Source organism: Nicotiana tomentosiformis, chromosome 12, assembly GCF_000390325.3.
Source record: "Nicotiana tomentosiformis chromosome 12, ASM39032v3, whole genome shotgun sequence".
NCBI classification, from domain to species: domain Eukaryota; kingdom Viridiplantae; phylum Streptophyta; class Magnoliopsida; order Solanales; family Solanaceae; genus Nicotiana; species Nicotiana tomentosiformis.
The window spans coordinates 108979469-108989135 of record NC_090823.1 but is presented as its reverse complement, the minus strand read 5'-3'; the positions used below and the strand labels follow the sequence as shown (position 1 = coordinate 108989135).

At 34.4% G+C, this 9667-nt stretch overlaps 1 long non-coding RNA gene across 1 annotated transcript; it reads right to left on the bottom strand.

The window, feature by feature from the left end:
* Positions 1-7203: 7203 nt before the first annotated feature.
* On the bottom strand, positions 7204-8900 carry LOC104090880 (uncharacterized). The gene is made up of 2 exons (XR_685010.3): positions 8393-8900; positions 7204-7397 (listed from the first exon to the last, which is right to left on the bottom strand). It is a non-coding gene; the product is annotated as an uncharacterized lncRNA (long non-coding RNA).
* Between the last annotated feature and the right edge of the window lie 767 nt (positions 8901-9667).

The window sequence follows — 9667 nt, the reverse complement described above, 5'->3', positions numbered from 1 at the left end:
TGGTTAAGGAAGACGATGAATAGTAATTTGGCGGTGTTGGAGAATTAATGTAGTATCATTGATGACTTCAAATGGATATTAAATGATAAGAGTGGAGTTGAATGTGCTAGTAAGTGAACCTATTAGACGATTTGAGCTGGAGGCTTGTAGCCAACTTGAGAGCCATAAATGGATATTGATAAATATTTTTGAGTCATATTTTGATTGTAATTGGGATTGTAATTGAAGATATCAATTTGTTGGTAGCGTATGAGCATTTTACTCAATTTTACAATGTCGGAGGAGGATTAAAAGCTTGTGAATGTTAATAAAGCGAAAGTGAGTTTTGGAGCGTTGGGCATCGGTCGAGTTATTTGAAAGGCTTGGGAGCTGGCTATGGAACTTCGGAGAGAGGTAAGTCTCTTGTCTAATCTTGTGAGGGAGAAATTACCCCATAAGGAATTAAATTAATAATTGTTACTAATTGTGGGGGCTACGTACGCACGAGGTGACGAGAGTCCGTGCGTAGCAACTATAAATGTAAAGTCCGGGTAGTTTAGGACTCAAAGCATGAATTACTTGTGTAAATTGTATCCGTTATTTAATTAAATTATTTGATATATATCGTAAATTGTTAGTGAGAGATAGTAAAAGATGAAAATCTCATATGCTTATTTCTGTTTAAATTAATTAATTGTTAAAAGAAATTATTTATCCTCTCGAATTTATCTTATAATTAACATACTCTCATTCTGGAGGTACATAAGAAAAACGTCCTCCTTTCTTGTGGAGCGGGCCGAACGCCTCGGCAGGATAGATGAATCTATGGATCGTGCCGCACGTCCCTCGGCAGTATACACGAAACTCTGGATCGGGCCGTACGACCTCAACAGAAATCGTGCTTAATAATAATAATAATTACACGATACTTTGATAGTTTATTTCAGCTTGTGAAGCTAATTGAAATTTGGAAATTATTGGAATTTAAAGAATTTATTTATCTCTGCTTGTAAAGAAAATTATTGTTATTTCTGTAAATGAGGCTAATTGATAAATTGGAAATTTATTGGAATCGAAGGAATTTAATTATTTCTACTAGTTAAAAAAATTAATCATCGTAAATTCTATAAATCATATTGATCTAGATATCGCTATTTTTATTTCATTTATTATTATTGACTCTTAGTGAGTGTCAGAGTCGGCCATCTCGTCTCTTCCTCTTCGAGATTAGGCTTGATACTTACTGGGTATACGTTGATTTTCGTACTCATGCTGCATTTGCTGCATATTTTATTGTGCAGGTACATATATGTCTAGCGACCTTGTGGGCGCAGAGGTGTGGTTACAAATGTGGGGACTTAGGTGAGCTGCATTATATATTACGATCCGCAGTCAACAGAGTCTCCTTTAGAGATATTATATTTTTCTGTCTAATTTATATTCTGGACAGATGCTGTATTTTAAATTTTAATTTCCTAGTAAATGCTCATGCACTTGTGACACCGGGTTTTGAGAATGGTTGTGAGTTATTTAGAAATTCAGTTTCTAAAAATATTATCATTTACTCTATGAGTTTTATTTTTATTATTTCATTGAAGAAATTTTGATTTTTAAATCTATTTATATGGGTAATTAAGCTAAGTATGTATTGTTGGCTTGCCTGACAGCGGTGTTCGGCGCCATTACGACCTTTAATGGATTTTGGGTCGTGACACTTGGTTGGGGTAAGTGTTCTATATCCTAAAATGATTATATTTCATGAATCTATGATCATATTTATCATTTAGTTCGGATTTAAGTCGATGTATTATTATCCGGAATTGTTTCCGATGAATTTTAATGAAATTATACAATTGAATTGGATAGATTTGAGTGATCTGGAGGTCAATTAAAGCAAGAAGGAGATTTTTGAATATCGGCATAACTTCAAAGAGGTAAGTGTGTTGCTTAACCTCGAGTGGGAGAATTTTCCCTTAGGTATTGAGTCTTATGTGCAATTTGTGTAATTGAAAATCATGTACGCGAGGTGACGAGTACGTACTTGGGTTATATGTGCAATTTATTCAATTAAAGTCTTGAGTATATTGTGTAGTAAATTGGATAATTGTTGGCATATATTTAATCATCTATTTGTCGTGCCTAAATCCTTGTTGTTGACTCTGTTATATTATGACAATTTGATATGATTATTATTTGATTATTTATGAAATTCTGTGAATTTGCTTGTTTGATAATTATTGGAATTTAATTCCATTTTGGATTTTCCCTCTACAAAATTAATTAAATGAGCTTAAGAAGAGGTATTTATATAATTATCAAAATTTGGATTAATAATAGGTTTGCTTTATGCTGAGTATTTTCTACCTCTGTTGATTTGCTTTGGGGTGTTATATATATTTTTGTGGAGCCTTGGGCTATTTGTTGTGAAATTAATTGATTTGTTATATCTTTGGAATTTGGTTGTGGCCATTGAGCAAATTGTGATATGAGTTGATTTTATTATGTTGCTGTGATAATTTCCCGTGTAAATTATTGTGTTGTGTGAATTGTTATTTTGGGGAGATAAGGGTGGCATTTTACCGTTGATGTGGTTATAAGGGTGGCATTTCACTATTGTGTTTGTTGGAATATTGTCTGGGTGGAGCGATAAGGGTGGCAATAGGAGCGATAAGGGTGGCAATAGGAGTGATAAGGGTAGCTATTGGTATTGTCTGGGCGGAGCGATAAGGGTGGCAATAGGAGCGATAAGGGTGGCTATTGTAAGGGATGATATGTGATGATGTGGGGTTGTGGTGTCGACAATTTTCATGTGATGTGATTTTCTTGTATTTATTTTTATACCTTGTACAACTTATCTTCTTGTTAGTAAATTGATAATAATCTGATTTATGTTGCAATTGGGAGCCTGTGGCTATTGCCAGGCTGTTTATAAAATAAAATATGGGCATGAGGTGCTGTGAGTTGTGATATGAAATGAGGGCACGAGGTGCCGGGGAAATATGATGATTTAATTATGGGCACGAGGTGCCGTGGAAATATGAAAATGGGTTGAGACCCGTATTTACGAAAAATATGAAAATGGGCTGAGACCCGTATTTTGATGATTATGAAGTGAGGTGTCACATGGTGACTTTTTAATTGAAAGAATTATATTCAAGATATTTATTTGAGGAAATTGTATTTGAAAAGATTTATTGAAAGAATTAAATTTGAAAAATAATTATTTGAGAAAATTATATTTGAAAGAGAGTTATCTGGAAGAACTATGTGAAAGACATTTATTTAAAGGGCTTGATTTAATTGGGTGTAATTATGTTATTAATTGTTGAGTGATATTAATGGTATTCTTGTTGTTCATTGTGCATATCACTGGTTGTTTTATCCTGCCTTTATTATTATTTGTTTCCTATTATTTTGTATATTATATTGCACAGGTTATTAGACTAGTGAGTGTCTTGACTGTACCTCGTCTGTACTCCATTGAGGTTAGTCTTGATACTTACTGGGCACCTTTGTGGTGTGCTCACTCTACACTTCTGCACATATTTTTGTGCAAAGCCAGGTATTGAAGATAACAGACTTGAGCAGAGTTAAAGCGGGATCGTAAGGATTCAAGGTAGAGCTGCTTGGTCGTCGCAACCCCTTGGAGTCTTTTCATTTCATTGTACTGTTAAATTGTAATCAAACAGTATTGTGTATTCGGTCCTCGTGATCATTCTATGTATTCAGTTAGAGTTCGTGACTCAGTACTACCAGTCTTGGGAGGTTGTATATCATATTTATTTCGCTGTTAGTTTTAAAAAAAATGACTTCAAAAGGTAATTGAAATCGGCTTACCTAGTCTTAGAGACTAGGTGCTATCACGACGCTTGTGGTGGGATTTTGGGTCGTGACATTCGACCTTGGGGACTACTTAAGAATACAAAGTGAGTTTTTTATGGATATTAAAGTTAATAACATCCTATTAACACTAGTATTAACATTCTTCAATCTTTAAAATCTCTAAAAATCTTTCAAGTTGTTCAAGAACACCAAATTTCCAAAACATTGGAATTTTAAGGAAAAGATTCAAGAAGGTAATACTAATGCTTCAAGTTCATTTCTTATGAGTCGGTGAGAGTAATTCTAATATTTGTTTCAAGTTGTTATGGTTGGATAATTGATTTCATAAACCCTAGTTTATGGCATGAATAATGTTCTTGAGAAAATGAGGGAAAGATAAATAGTGTTCTTAGAAATGAAATTAAAGGATGCAATAAACCTATGGAATCATTTTCTAGCTTAGTTGGAAGTATTCAACTAAGTAATCACCAAATTGAATGTTTTGAAAATGTTGGTTAAGGAAGACGATGAATAGTAATTTGGTGGTGTTGGTGAATGAATATAGTATCATGATGACTTGAAATGGGTATTAAATGATAAGAGCGGAGTTGAATGTGCTAGTAAGTGAACCTATTAGACGATTTGAGCTGGAGGCTTGTAGCCAACTTGTGAGCTATAAATGAACATTGATAAATAGTTTTGAGTCATATTTTGATTGTAATTGGGATTGTAATTGTAGATATCAATTTGTTGGTGGCGTATGAGCATTTTACTCAATGTTACGATGTCGGAGGAGGATTAAAAGCTTGTGAATGTTAATAAAGCGAAAGCGGGTATTGGAGCGTTGGGCATCGGTCGAGTTATTTGAAAGTCTTGGGAGCCGGCTATGGAACTTCGGAGCGAGGTAAGTCTCTTGTCTAACCTTGCAAGAGGCAATTTACCCCTAGGTGATTTAAATAAATAATTATTGCTAATTGTGGGGGTTATGTACGCACGAGCTGACGAGAGTCCGTGCGTAGCTACTAATATTGCTAAGTCCGGATAGTTTAGGACTCAAATTATGAATTACTTGTGATAATTGCATCTTTCAGTTAATTGAAATATTGGAATTTTTGTTGTAAATTGTTAGAGGAAATAATAAGAGACTGAAATTTCACATACTTGAAGTTTTACTCAAATTATTTAACTGTTGCTATAAATTGTACATCCTAGTGTGTAAATCTTGATAAAAATAAATATATTCTCATTCCGGAGGTACATAAGAAAATGTCCTCCTTTCTTGTGGAGTGGGCTGAATGTCTCGGTAGTATAGTTGCATCTATGGATCGCGCCGCACGCCCCTCGGCAGTGTACACGACACTCTGAATCGGGCCGAACGACCTCGACAGACATCATGCCTAATAATAATAATTATACGATACTTTGCTATTTATTGCAGCTTGCGAAATTAATTAATAAATTGGAAATGATCGCATTTGAAAGAATTTAATTTTTTCTGTTGGTTAAAGAAAATTATTGTTAATCCTATAAATCACGTTGATTTAATAGTTCTATTTTTAATATTATTGACCCTTAGTGAGTGTCAAAGTCGACCTCTCGTCACTACTTCTTCGAGATTAGGCTTGATACTTATTAGGTACAAGTTGTTTATGTACTCATGCTATACTTGCTACACAGTTTTGTACAAGTACGTATATGTTTAGCGGCCTTGTGGGCGCAGCGGTGTGGTTAATGCGGAGACTTAGGTGAGCTCCATTCTATATTATGATCCGCAACCAGTAGAGTCTCTTTTAGAGTTATTTATATTTTTCATGTCTAATTTGTATTCTGGACAGTTGCTATATTTTATTTTATATTCCTAGTAAATGCTCATGCACTTGTGACACCGGATTTTGGGAGGATTATGGGTTGTTCTGTATTGAATTTGTTAAAAATATTATTATTTACTCTGTAAATCCCCATTCTTTACTATATATATTAAAGGAAAATATGATTTGAAAAGTAATAAAAATGAGAACCCAATTTAGTATTTATTGTTGGCTTTCCTGACAGTGGTATCCGGCGCCATCACGACCTTAGTGGATTTTGGGTCGTGACAGTAGCCACTTGGAATTGAATTTTTGGGTGTTTCACATCACCTTTTATTTGAATCCCTAGTCAAAGGAAGGTTTGACTCTATTATTATTAGTCTGCAAAAATAAAGTCTGGGTAAGGAACTCTGTTGACCGAGGAGAAGGTGTAAGGCATTCCCCGACTCCCGTGGTTCTAGCATGGTCGCTTTGTTGATTATATTTAGCTTGAATTAATTTTGAACAAACCGTATTTTATTGGTTTTCATGTTTTACCTATCCGCTATTATTTCTTGATTATTTAGAAAAATTTAAAAGTATTTTGAGTAATAAGGTGTCATAACCACACTACGCAAGCGAATGCGTGATCGAGATGAACATTATTTTTTTTTTGTCATAATAGTGCTATGCAAGCGAATCCGCGGTTATGGCAAAAGGATTAAAAATTAATTAAATCTTTTGGATATGGTATGAAATTGATGAATTCTGAATGTCAAACATCACGCTACGTAAGCGAGTCCGTGGCGTTAAAGTGTACCTACTAATTGTCTAGCATTTAAAATTAATTATTAAGGAGACTAAGTCGTAAAGTTATTTAAATAAAAGAAAATTATGATTTTTATTGAGATTACTCACTAAATAAAAATATAAAAGTTGAGCCAACTTTGCTTACTGGATTTATGACTGCATAGGGCCAGCTACTTGGGCCAGCTACTTTAAAGAAACAGTAAGGAAAATGGGATCAACTTGTGGACTATACTAATATTGGGCATGCTGGAATAATTAAAAGACATGGGCTAGCCCAAATATCATTATGGGCCTACAAATTCAGCTTGGATCTTAAAAGGTTTCTACTAAATTAAACCCCATCCCACAACCACTAATATTCAAAAATAAGGAAACCAAATAAATAACTAACACCTACAACTAATACTGAAGAACTTCAGATTTGTGAACAAAATTGTAGTAACATAGAATCTATAACAAAGCCAAAAAAAGAATAACTTCAAACCCGAATAAATAAATAAAAAGGCACATGAGTGTACCTTTCTTTTAACCACTTCCACCCCCAAATTAACTTCCTTAGTTTAATAAATGTTATAGTAATGAATGATCATAAAAACTCACTTAATACTAATCAAAGATTGCTAACTTTTAATATTACACCCTAAAGCCTTATATCTCAGCTTCCAAATTACACACTACTTGCCTCACTCTACTAATATTTCCTACTTTTGCACACATATCAATTCCTGATTTCATACATCACTTACTAACAAACACTTATACGTTACCTTAAAATGTACGAGCAGCTAAACCTTTTGCTAAGACATTAAACAAAAGAGACAGACATTAGTCCTTTCAACTAGAAGGAAAGGAAGAACGCATCTTCATCTACTTGCCACATATTTATGTGCATAAGTCACACGTCTTAACATTAAAGCACTTTAAACAAACTCATAAAATAAAATCAAATGGGTCCAACAATCTAAACAGGTTCAAATTTCCTCCATTGTCATCAAGAATCTGCAATACAAAGGTTTAATAGTTACATGATTTGCAACAAAATGAAATTCAGCAGTGAACGAAAAGAAAATCAGCAACAAAGACAGCAAAAATAGCAGTGAAACAACAATAATATGAACGTTTAAACAGCCCGAAAATCTTAGAGTAGAAGCCCAGAACCAACTCTAAAAGGCATATCGTTTTGAAAGAGTTTTCACTATAAGAAAACTCACAAAGCTCACAGTTTCAACATACTTTCTTTATGTTCAACTGCTGATTTTTCTCTCAAGTTTTTGTGCACTCAAGCAGCTCTAAAGATGTGTGTAAGTGTAAGATAGAGTGTGTGAAGTGAGGAAAGAGCATCCCCCTTAAATAGGCAAATAAAGTCACTTTTTGGACAGATTTTGGTTCACCAAAAGTCTGTCCAAAAAAGACTGACTTTGTGTGCTAAACACTGTTCAAAGGATGTCCAAAAGGTGAAAGGACAACCTGAAAATCTGCTATGTCAGAAGCAAGGAGAAAAAATATTATTTCAGCCACCCTACTAGTAAAACGTAGGCTACTAGTACCCTATTTTATGATAAAATCCATCTAAACTTCAGATTTTAACATCATCAATACCATCCTATTGATTTTGAACCAAATCAAACTCAAAAAACTAAGAATTGACAAAACAGAAACCAGAATTCAAATGGAACTAAAACTCAAACTTATTTGTGCAAACTAAACATAGAACAAATAATTGAATTCACAAACTAATGCTCAAAACAAAACGAGCATCGTTAACAATCGGATGACGATGTTCAACAACTAAACAATCAATTAACTAAGTAAACGATTTAACTAATACCCTAAAGATTATTTTAATCAATAATAGACTAACTAACAATTAAACTAACTTGAAATTCTAATTAACAACAAACAACTAAAACAAAAAAAAAAAATCAAAAATCAGAAACTAACCTACTAATAATTAAAAAACAATCAGAAATTAATTAAAGAGATGACGATTATACCTAACGAGCATGCATGAAACTATTCGAGCCACGAGGAGACGTCGGAGATGTCAAGAGGCAATCGTCCGACCCCGAAACACAAGTTCTCTTTTAGCAAACGCCCAAAACAAGTAAGTTTTGGATCATACTAGAAGGGAAAATGAGTCTTTGGGTCGAGTGGGCTAAAGAAAAAATGAGGCAGTGGTGACCTTGGGGTGGTCGCGACAACGAGGGTGGCTGGCCGGCGGTGGTGCGGTTTTTGGGGGTGAAATGGGTAGGAAATGATAGGTCTCGCAAAGCTCTATCCATTCATGTATATGTTGTAGGGTGGTAGTGGCCGGAGCTAGAAGAATTTGAGCCAAAAAAGTGACTGCTACAGTTCCTAGATCTAAAGTTCAAGGAGTTTGAGGGTTTTTTGAAGGAATTGGTTTGGAGATATGGAAATAGGAGGTTGTGGAGATTACATGGTGTGAATTTAGGGGTGTTTGGAGGTGGTCCGCCGCCGGTGGGTGATTTTCGGCGGCGACGGCGGCGGAGAGGAGAGAGAGAAAAGAGGGAAGAAGAAAAAAGGAATTATGGGGGAAATGGGGGCAAATTTTCAGCATTTCTAAGTCATCAATACCTAGTTGGGAGATTGATTATGGACCATTGGATGAGGAAGAGATGTATGGATGAGGTTTAATCTTGATTCACTTAATAAAATGACGTAGTTTCATCATGAAACTATGTCGTTTTGGACCAAGTCTTGGCCATCCATTTTGGACTGGGTAAGGCCGAATTGGGCTCAAAATTGGGGCCAATTTTGGCTCAATTTTAATTAAAATACCCAATCCCTTTTCCCTCTAATGAAAATATAGTCTTATTTAGTCCTAAAGAAAATGTACAAGTAGAAAGAAAATATTTTTGGTATATATAATTTAAAGATGCAAACTAAAATATACAAATAAAAGGTAAAACATATTTTTGGTACTTTTTAATTAAGGAATTCACATAAAAATACGCAAATAAATTAAAAGAAAAACAAAAAATAGCTAAAATCATCCAAAAGTTATTATTATTATTATTACTATTTTTTTTTTGGGAAGAGCGTGTAAAAATTAGGTGTTTACAGCTACCCTTTTTTGCTCGAGAACATGAAAGATTTCGTACAAAGATACTGAATGCCATGATTAACTTTTGCTTGCCTATGACTCTAATGAAAGCATTTTTGAAAAATGTGACCGAACCTTGCTTCCGAGGTTGCCTACATATCCTTGGATAAAGGAATCAGGTCCGTGTATTTATGGGGTAGCTGGG